The sequence below is a fragment of the Anticarsia gemmatalis genome, chromosome W (genome assembly GCF_050436995.1).
Source record: "Anticarsia gemmatalis isolate Benzon Research Colony breed Stoneville strain chromosome W, ilAntGemm2 primary, whole genome shotgun sequence".
NCBI classification, from domain to species: Eukaryota; Metazoa; Arthropoda; class Insecta; order Lepidoptera; family Erebidae; genus Anticarsia; species Anticarsia gemmatalis.
The window spans coordinates 14,574,523-14,585,878 of NC_134775.1; positions in this window are offsets into that span (position 1 = coordinate 14,574,523).

The window sequence follows — 11,356 nt, forward strand, 5'->3', positions numbered from 1 at the left end:
TTCTCGTCCGTTGGGTTGAAGCAGGCTAAGACGGCTGAATTACGTATTCAGACCGGTGCCGATGTTCACGACGTCCAAACCAAGACACGAAGAGCGATGATGATGATATGAGTGCGCAAAGCCAACGTGAAGACAGATGAAGATCTTGAAATATTTTTGAAAATGTAACGGTCAAAAAATTCTTCTCGATATGATTTCCTTCTTCGGTTCAAAGTAACGGTAGAAGGACCAAAATGTATAAGTAGTTGGATCCCTGTGTTGAGACGACGACAACTATAGCTGGGTTGTTGATAAATGAGTGGACTGTATTTAAAGGGAATAAAAATATATTTTCAAGAGTCCGGCTCGAAGGACCAAAATGTATAGTTGGATCCCTGTGTTGAGACGACGACAACTATAGCTGGGTTGTTGATAAATGAGTGGACTGTATTTAAAGGGAATAAAAATATATTTTCAAGAGTACAATCGAACGGCAAACAACGTAAATGTTAGGATGCGCGAGCGCGTATGTTCGGTCTCGCTTGCTGTCAGGCACTGGCGGGCGGCCGGTCGGCGGGGCGCTGGCCCGCTGCGCTGACGCAGCTGTTACCGCTCCGCGCACCGCGTTCCATCCGCGATCCCGCCTATGTGGAGCATGAGTCAACGACTCAACAATATTTATTTTGAATTTTGAATTAAATATAACGATAAGACTATCTAAAGCACTTTTCACGAGAAAATGACTTTTTCAATTAGTTTAAATTGTTTTAAAATAAAATATAAAGATCAAAAAACATAAAAAAAACTGAACAATATTTTCTCAATACTTAACATAAAAATTTCGACAAGTATCCTACTTGGTCATATTTATTGGCAGTATTTGCATAATGGCTTAAAGCACTTTGCTATAGGTTAGGTTAGGTTAGGTTGCCTGGGCTTTTTCCGCACTTAGCCTAGATGTTTGTTTAGGGGACAATGGCCGGTTAGGATTCCTATTACCTTGCGTATTTTGTCCCTTTTTAGACTGATAAGGTTGCGGGCAAGATTTTTAGGTGCCACCGGAACTGCAGCCTTAGTTTGCCTGCAACCTTTGCTGTTGTTCCATTCTTTTAGGTGTTTCACTTCGGTGTTTCTGTTCAGCCAAGATTTAATTTGTGCTTGGGGGATTGGCAGTAGTGGTTCCGGTCCAAATACTGTTCCCTTTGATCCCCTTTTAGCTAGTTCATCAGCTGCATCGTTTCCCATTGAGTTGCTGTGCCCTTTGATCCATTGCAGGGTAACCGTGTTTGTACATGCAATAGCTTGAAGCGCGTTGTGGCATTCCAGAACAAGGGCAGATGTTATGACGTTGTTTTGTAAGGCTTGTAGCATGGATGCACTGTCCGAGACAATTTTTATTTTAAGGTCTCTGACATCTCTGGCTGCGACTGCTTGTGCTGCCTTAGTGATTCCTATACATTCTGCTTGGAAGATTGTACTTAGTTTATCTAGGGTGGCTGATATTTTGATATTTAGATCGTTCGAGAAGACACCGGCTCCTGTACCATGTGCGGTTTTGGATCCGTCAGTGTATATCCTAACTTCGTTGATGCCAGAGTCATCTTTAGATTCCTCTTTAAGTTGGATATTGTATCTTCGGTCGAAAACGTGGTGACACGGCGTTCTATCTGTAGGTGCATCGAGAAGTGGTATTTTCTTCAGGATACCTTGCAGAATTATGGTGTGTGTTGTTTCTGGGTTCTGCTGCCATAGCCAGTTTGCTCTTAGTCTTAAGGCAGCCGCCTGAGCCTCCTGTATGACCAAATCTAAGGGCCTAAGGTTCAGGAGATACTCAAGTGCATTTGATCGAGTGGTTTTCATGCATCCAGTGGTGGCTACACATGCTAAGCGTTGTGTGCTCTGGAGTTTTGTTTTTACCGTTGTCAGTTGTGTTCTGGGCCACCATACAACTGATCCGTAGGTGATAGAAGGTCTGATAACTGATGTGTATAGCCAGAGTGTTATGTTTGGGTTGAGACCCCATTTGTTACCAACCATTCTTCTACACTGGCCGAACGCTATGCAGGCCTTCCTAGTTTTTGCTTCAATATGACTCGCCCAATTCAATTTGTTGTCAAGAACCATGCCCGGATATTTCACTTGAGTTGACAGGGTGAGTTTGGTGTTAAATAGTTTTGGTAGTTCGAGCTCCGGTAACTTCCTTTTGTTGGTGAAAAGGATTAGTTCTGTTTTTTTGGGGTTTACTGATAGTTGGTGTTCCTCACACCATTTTTCTATAATCTGAAAAGCTGAGCGCATTATTTTACATAGTACGTTTTCAGCTGTCCCATTTATTAGTATTGCTAGGTCATCTGCATATCCAATAGTAGTGTACCCTTTTTTATTTAAACTAGTTAGAAGGCTATCAACTACTATGTTCCATAGAAGCGGAAAGGACGCCTCCCTGGGGGCATCCTCTGACCACTTTTGCTCTCATGGTGGTGTTTGCCACTATCTGTACCGCCCTTTTGCTGACTAGTTCAGTAATCCATCCAGTTAGGACTGGTTCTACTTTAAGTCTTTGTAGGGCATGTTTAATGCTGTTGTGCATGGTTTTGTCAAAAGCTCCTTCTATATCTATGAAGGAAGCGAGTGTTGAGGCTTTGTTTGTGAAGGCCGATTCTATTTTGTGCACAACCTTGTGCAGTGCGGACTCTGTTGATTTGCCTTTTCTATACGCATGTTGTTGGGGATGTAGTGGATTGTTCTTTAGTACTCCATCCCTTAAGTATATGTCTACAAGTCTTTCCAGTGTTTTTAAAAGGAATGATGTAAGACTAATTGGCCTGAAAGCTTTAGCATGGGTGTAGTCCTCCTTACCCGGTTTGGGGAGGAAAACTACCTTTGCTTCTCTCCACAATTTGGGTATGTATTTGAAAGCTATACAGGCTCTGTAGATTGGTAATAGGTGTTTTATCGTCTCGTCTTTTTGCCATTGTAGTAGCGCCGGGAAAATCATGTCTAGCCCTGCTGATTTGAATGGCTGGAAACTTTTTATGGCCCATGCCATCCTATCCGCGGTTACTATTTTGTTAGCGACTTCCCAGTCTTGGGTTGTTGGTGTGTTGTGGTGCTCGTCTGACCAATCACAACCTGATGTCATCAGACAGCCTGGAAAGTGTGTTTCCAGCAATATTTCACACGTTTCTTTGTCAGTATTTGTGTAGGTACCGTCTACTTTCTTAAGGGTGCCCAAAAGATTCGGGTTCCCTTTGGAAAGTATTTTCTTTATTCTTGCGGCTTGGTTTGTGGAGTCTATGTTGCTACAGAAGTTATGCCAAGATTCCGTTCTTCGAAATCTGATGCGCTTCTTGTAGTGTTTTTGTGCAATTTTGTATTTGTCCCAGGCCTCAATGGTTCTGGTGTTTTTTGCATGGTTAAAAAGTGTCCTGAGACCCTTACGAAGGCGTTCAAGTTCCGGCCCCCACCACGAACTTTTCCCGGGGTCTTTGGATATTGAAGTGGGGCATGCTGAATGATAGCTATTCAGCATGCTTTTGGTTAAAAGTGCTACGTTTAAGTCTATATTATTAGTACTGAGAGTGACGTCAGTTACTGGTCCGTCACTTAGTGCTTTGGTAAGTAAGTTTGTGTACCTTGATATATCCGTTTTTCGGGGGTTGCGATATAGGTCAGGGCCTTTTTTCTTGTGTTGAATTTGAAAGTACACGCGGCGGTGGTCTGCCAGTGATGGCTCGTTTGATACGTGCCAGCCCGCAATCAGATTAGCAGCCGCGTGTGTTGCCAATGTGATGTCTATAATGGTTTGATACCTTGAGCTTACAAAAGTGGGTTCAGTACCCCTGTTTATAATGTTTAGGTTTGTTTGAAATAGGTATTCGGCTAGTGACTCACCTCTTTTGTTGGTATCCTTACTTCCCCACAGAGGATGGTGTGCATTACAGTCTGCAGCGATGATCAGCTCCCAGTCTTGTGTTTCGCAGTGTTGTACAAGTTCGGCCAGTTCTCTTGTTGGAGTTTCGCCGTCTCTCGGCATGTACACTGAGGCTAAGACTAGGGTTCTGTTGTTTTCTGTGTGGATTGTCACTGCAGTGAGGTCTCTAGAACAGAATTGGTTTAGTAGCGTGGTTGTTATGGTGTTGGGCATGAAAATGCAGGTTCTCGGTTTGTCGACTGAGGGTTTTACCAGTAACTTACCGCAGATATTGCTTAGACCGCAGATTTTGTTGTTTCTGATCCACGGCTCCTGGATCAGGGCGACGGTCTTGTTGTTAACCTCCAGTGCTCTGCGTAGAGTGGCCACCGCTATTTGTTTGTGCTGGAGGTTGGTTTGTATGATGTTGATGTTTAGGGGACTACGGGCTACGCAGGACGTCATCTTCGTCACTGGTAGTCCCCTTGTTCTGCGGCGGCGGGTCTGTCTCCATCTCGCTCGAACCCTGTTGGGGAGCAGAGGTGGACGGCTCGGGACCGGATGCGGCCCCCACCGTTGACTCCTCCGTCGCCGTTGGTCTGCTGCCGCTCGTGGCTGGTTCCTCCGAGGTGAAGAACCTGATGTAGCCACTCCCAGACATGTGCGCTACTCGGCGATCACGATCCAGGATGGCTTGTTTCTGGTCTTCAGGAATTCCAAGGATAAGATGGACTATCTTCTCCTTGGAGTTTACCTCTTGTGGTTTGTCATCCACCGTCATATCGTAGCACTGCCAAGAGTCCACTTTGTACCAAGGGTTCTGGGCACAAAGGACTCTCTGCAGTGTAGTAGCTTCGGTGATGCGGGTGTGGATGAGAAGCCCAGCCTTCAGCTTCTTTTTCATTTCTGACTGCTTAATTACAGTCAGAGTGGTTCCGGGGACTGGCGACGCTATGTTCCCTATTTCTTTACTCAGCCAGTCGAGAGCGTTTGTGTCCTCACACCACATCGCTAAAGCCCCGTCCAGGAGGAAGGGGCGGCCGCGGAAAGAAGGAGCATGTGCACTCGGAGATGGCGGAGACAGTACAGCTTGCAGGATGCTATCATCGATAGCTTCCCTCAGCTGATCTGCCTGGCTTTGCGAGAGGTCCCTAGGCGGGGCGGTGATAATCGCTACTCGCAGATGCGATTTGTTCGCATCCGCGTAGCTCATCGCCCGCTTCGGTTTCGCGTCGGTTTTCGCGCGTTTGGTTTCCCCTCTGGGAGACTGAGTATCGTCCAGACGAGACCGCTTCGAAGAAGCGCGCTCGTCCGGACCATCCCCAGTCCCAGACTGCTCCTTTTCAGGTGCAGTGGGAGCCGTCGCAGCGTTCCGCCGACCACGAGTTCCTCTCGGTGTCCGTCTCTTACTCGACTTGCTGGGTGGTGGTGGTGGTGGTGGTGCTGGTGGTGCCGTTTTAAGCTCTCCTGAGGTGGAGGGCTGAGGGTCGCGCTGCGTTGCCGCTGCTGCGGTTACCGTCTCGGCTTGTGTTGTGTTTTTGGACTGAAGGTATTCCCTTCTCGCGCGCCTGTTGGGGCGACGGCGTTCCGGTAGCTCCTTCAGTCTTTCTTTGGATTTTGCAGGGGCGGTAGGTTCCCTTTTGCAAGGTCGCTTATGAGCGGCTACCGTCCACTGCGAAGTGTTTCCCTTTTCGGGTGAAGAGGAGATGGCCTCGGCGAGGCCAGAGAGGTCCAGGCTTGCGCCTGGTTTTGGGCACAGTTTGCTATAGGTATATTGTCATCATCTGAACTTTCCCTGTCCAATCTCTTAATGTCATCGTCAGCTCCGGTAGTGCTATCACTTTCTTCAATAATCTCCTCTCCACTCAAATGATGTTCTTCAATGTCAGCTCCATAAAACAAACAATCATCAACATCGCTGTCGCACTGATCAGATTCTAAAAGCAATCATTGAAACTCGTGTTCAAAAGTAGGATTATTTAATCGCGATATTTTACTTTCGACTAAAGGCGATGGTTGATCGTTTTTTATCATTTTAACTAATCAAATCCAAAAAATCACCGTCAGGGTTGGTTTACACCACAAACGTAGACGCGCGGTCTCACAGACCGCACTCAAATTATAGATCGAATTTTACTTACGCAATATTCAGTCGGCGCCGTCAATCTTTACACTCAACGGTCACTGGGAGCTATTGGTAGTGCTGGTCATCAGAACTGGAAGTCGAGACCAGCCAGTAGCAACTTACAACCAAATTAGGCTGGGTCTTACATGGATGCCGAACTTCTAGGTTAAGGTCAGTTGACTTCTGTGGATACACTATTCTGCCGTGATAACTAAAAATGCAGTAATCGCAAAATGGCGGTTTCGAGATAAACGCGGTTAACATAATATATTTTTAAACATCTGAGCATGATGTTCATATTTTATTGCCTATAAAGTATATCAAAAAATTAAGAAAAAAATCCAACTTTTGATTAATATTTATTATTTATTTAAATTATATATTTAACGAAATATAATGCGTATTACTGCGTTTAGGCTTAGAGCATAAAGTATTGTGAGAACCACAGCATACTTAAACTAAATGCAGCAGTTGCGTATATTACTGCACAATGATCTAGCGCATGTCGATTACTGCGTTATTTATTAGTTTTTATTGTCATTGTTTATGCTTCAGACTAAGTGTAAGTGGCCTTAAATATTAAATTGCAAACTGATTTACGATAAGCTCGACGATAATGTACTTTATGTTCTTATATTATAGCTTTAGGCATTATCAGGAGGAAATAAAAATTAAACAATTTTGTGAAAATTTAGTTTTATTATTAAAAACAGTAAGACTAAAAACGAAAACGTAGGAACAATACTTAGGAATTAGTCTTTATTCTCATTGGCATAACTTTGGTGGGTAAAAAATTATAACAAATTGTAACAGGAATTTAATCACATTCAGCTTTAGCAGCTGTGAGAAAATTAATAATACCTTTTCATATCAAATTATAGGTACCTATTCTCTTATTTCTATATTTCACTAGCAATCATATCCTCCTAAGACCCGGTTCTTTTGAGAATTAGTTGTTAGAAAAACCGAACTGACTATCTATAGGTAGAACAAAATGGCAATCATAGTTAAGACCTGACAATCTTGAAATGACAAGTAGCTTTATAACCGAATGTTCTATGAGTAGAACATATTAGTTTTTGTAAATTATAGCTACACACTCAAAGAGCTGACGTTTCCGAACGATATTTATAAGTCCGTCTCTGTCACACGCATCGAGTAAAGTGCAAGCTAGCCGCCATATTTGCATTCACGGTGCACGAGGAGGCGAGAATGGAAGGGCGTCGTAAACAATGTGAGTAAATCTGTTAATATCTTGTATAATTTTAGTATTTTTCAAGAAAACTAGTATTTTTCTTACTTAAAAGGAATTAAACAATATCTGTAGTGTATTATTTTTGCAAAAAATGAGGTATAAATTGAGTAATATAAGTCTAACTGATTTGTTCTTTATAAAGTCTGCCTCTGTGGCGCAGTGGTTTAGGTCGCCACGCCGATACCACTGCAACGGGAGGTCGTGGGTTCGACTCCCACACGGGACAATTATTTGTGCGATCCACAAATAATTGTTTCGGGTCTGGTTGTGCTTTGTGTCCGTTGTTTGTATGTTTGTAAAAGTCCCCGCGACACAAGAGCAATTCTTAGTGCGGGAGTTGTCTTTTAAAAATAAAAAAAGTGTGTTCGGTCAATATATAGTTAATTCAAAACCATGATTTGTTCCTTGTAAAGTATGTACGGTCTTTATATAGTAATGTCGATGTCAATATTTATTCTTTTAAAATCACTTACGGTATTAGTTTAATAGTTTTGTATCGTATAAATTTGTAGTTAAAAGTTATTAAAATGTGTTAATATAATGATATATGTACATAAATATTTATTTGTTTTAGCCCTGCATGAAAAGGAAATAGATGAGCTTCTCAATCAGTCTGAGATAGAGGACGGTGACGATGACGAGGATCTGGTTTCTCAAGAGCCTGAGGAAAACATCGTAATTCCCATGGCAAGGAATTACGATGAAAATCGTCGTGAAGAATGTGAAAGCAGCTCGGAAAATTAAGATTCAAGTAGCCCGGAAAGTGAGACTGGTGGTAGAAGAGCTCCGACGAGACACTTGGTACGTACGCGTGGTGGAGTGCGTAGTCGATGTGCAGGGCGCAGACGTGTGCGTACTCGTGGTAGACTAAGAGCTTCTGCGGTTTTCGGGCGAGATCCTATAACTTGGAATAGATCAGGCTTCAACAAAGAGTTTCCTGTATAATAGAATACGGGAATTAACGCGAACACGCATTTTACCTTAAAATGCCTAACGTTTCGGCGCAGGTTGCACTCGCCTTGGTCCCAGGCAGACTGGAGCAGCGATGACAGGACTTCGTGTATATGAGGCGGACGAATGTCCATCCACCCTCATATTTTGATTTTTCCAACCGCCAACACACACTACACTAACCGTGTCCCTATTCTGTGAGCTAACCGATTGCGAAACATAGCGAGGTTTTGTAACAGTAATCACTGGATTCCACGTCGCGGATAATTTGAAGCCGTCTTCCCGATTGAAATTTGGATGTTTCTTGATTTCGATCGCTTCACGAACAATCCTCGAGTAGAAATGTCGTTCAGTGGAGAGGACTTGAGGGCGATGGAATTCAATCCAGTGATTAGTTCCTGCTTCGAGTAGATGTTCCGCAATGGCTGACTTGCTGATTTGACGGTTCTTAACAGCGGCGATATGTTCCTTGACCCTTTCAGCTATCGACCGCTTAGTCTGGCCTATGTAGGAACTACCGCAGCTGCAGTTGATCTTGTAGACACCTGGTGTTTGAAACGGTAGTACATCCTTCGGTGTGCCCACCATGCTGCTGACTTTCGCCCCCGGCGTGAACACTGTGCTGATGCTGTATTGTTTCAATACATTCCCGATCTTATCAGTCACTCCTCTGACGTAGGGCAAGTAGGCGGGCTGTCTGTTGACCTCCGGATGTTTACTCCGTTTCGTGATCCTGTTCCTTCGTCGACTTACGTGGTATCCGTTCATTCGTAGTACCTCCTGAACATGTTCCAGCTCCTTCCCAACATGTTCAGGGTCACAGAGGTCATGAGCTCTGTTCTTCAGTGACGTCATAACGGACTGCAAGTGACGGGGATGGTGATGTGATGTAGCGTGCAGGTATCTATCTGTGTGTGTCGGTTTCCGGTAAACACAGTGTGATAAGGATCCATCGGGTTTCGCGGCAACCCTCACATCTAGGAATGACAACGACCTGTCCGTCTCCATTTCGTAGGTGAACCTCATCTTAGGGTGAATGGAGTTTAGGTGTTCTAGATATTGATCTACTTCCTGTTGACCTCCTTGGATAATGCAGAAGATGTCGTCCACATATCTTTTCCAAAGCCGTATGGTTTTTGGTCCGAGTGCCAATGCTTTCTCCTCAAAATGCTCCATCCAGAGATTAGCCAGTGCAGGGGCAACGGGGCTGCCCATTGCGACGCCATCAATCTGAAGGTAATGTTGGCCTTGGAAAAGGAAGTAGTTGCCGTCCAAACAGTTTTTAAGTAGATCAATATAGTTAAACGGCATCTCGTTGTCCTCTAGCTTGGTCTTTACCACGTCCAAACACTCCTTAATTGGAACATTGGTGAAGAGCGACTCGACGTCAAAACTCACCATGACATCGCCCGGTTCCAATCTAAGGTCCTTAATAATCTGGACGAAGTGCCGCGAATCTTTCACAAAAGACGGTGTATTTCCCACAAGTGGCTGCAATACTGACGCAACGTACTTTGCAAGGTCGTAAGTAGGAGAGGCGATTTGACTCACGATAGGCCGCAGTGGTACGTTGGACTTGTGTATTTTGGGCAGGCCATATAATTTCGGTGGTTGGTGCGACTTCGGTTTATACAGTCTTTCGTACTCGTCTTCCGTGAAAAGGTCCTTGTTGTCCTGTATCAGCGTCCGTATTCGTCGTGTTACTCTAGCCGTAGGGTTATATGATACCGGTTTATATACCTTGTTATCACATAACAAATCCCGAACTTTCTGTTGGTAATCAGTTATATTCATCACTACAGTGGCGTTTCCCTTGTCGGCCTTAAGCACTAATATATCCCGGTTATCCCGAATAAGTTTCAGTGCTTGACGCTCTTCTGCAGTGGTATTACTCGCTGGAACCTTCGATTTTCGTAATATAACCGCAACGTCCTGTCGCAGGGTATCGGCGTCGCCGGGCGGTATTTTATTACGAGCAATCGTTTCCTCGACGCTACTGATTACACTTTCGAACGGAATTCGCTTAGGCGTTAGTGCGAAGTTCATGCCTTTGGCCAAGATGTTAATCGTAGGTTGGTCTAAACTCACATTTGAAAGGTTTACGACATTTCTACTCGAGGATTGTTCGTGAAGCGATCGAAATCAAGAAACATCCAAATTTCAATCGGGAAGACGGCTTCAAATTATCCGCGACGTGGAATCCAGTGATTACTGTTACAAAACCTCGCTATGTTTCGCAATCGGTTAGCTCACAGAATAGGGACACGGTTAGTGTAGTGTGGTGTTGGCGGTTGGAAAAATCAAAATATGAGGGTGGATGGACATTCGTCCGCCTCATATACACGAAGTCCTGTCATCGCTGCTCCAGTCTGCCTGGGACCACGGCGAGTGCAACCTGCGCCGAAACGTTAGGCATTTTAAGGTAAAATGCGTGTTCGCGTTAATTCCCGTATTCTATTATACATTAAACATGCAACGCGAGAGTTTAAAAGAGTTTCCTGCCTTGCAACAGCCATCGTATCGCCCTTCTGAATCGAAATCCTCGATGATAGAATATTTTTATGAATATATAGACGAAGAATTGCTTTCGTTAATGGTTACAATGAGTAATCAAATTGCTGTTGAAAAAACAGGAAAAAGTTTAGAATAAACCTTAGGAGAGTGCAAGGCTTTTATTGGAATAACCATGCTTATGGGATGTATCGGCTATCCACAAATTAGAATGTACTGGTGCGAGAAGTATGCTGTACCAATTATAGTAAAAACTATGACACGAGATCGTTATTTTTTACTTAGAACTTCACTTAAGTTGGTTTATGATAATGATATTTCGCTTGACGCGAGGAAGAACGACTTGCTGTGGAAAGTACGCCCGTTACTGGATAGAGTTCTTCAAGGGTGCCACGCACAGGTTCGAGACCAAAAAATTTCCATCGATGAGATGATAATACCCTTTACAGGCGCTTCTCCGATGCGACAATACTGCCCCGGCAAACCGTATCCCACTGGACTCAAAGCCTTTATTCTTGCCAATCCAAACGGCTTAGTATGCGATATTAGGGGAGAGTAACCTATATTGTACCGGCTCCTAAATTGTACCATGTCTGTATTTCCTACTAATTATTAATATTAT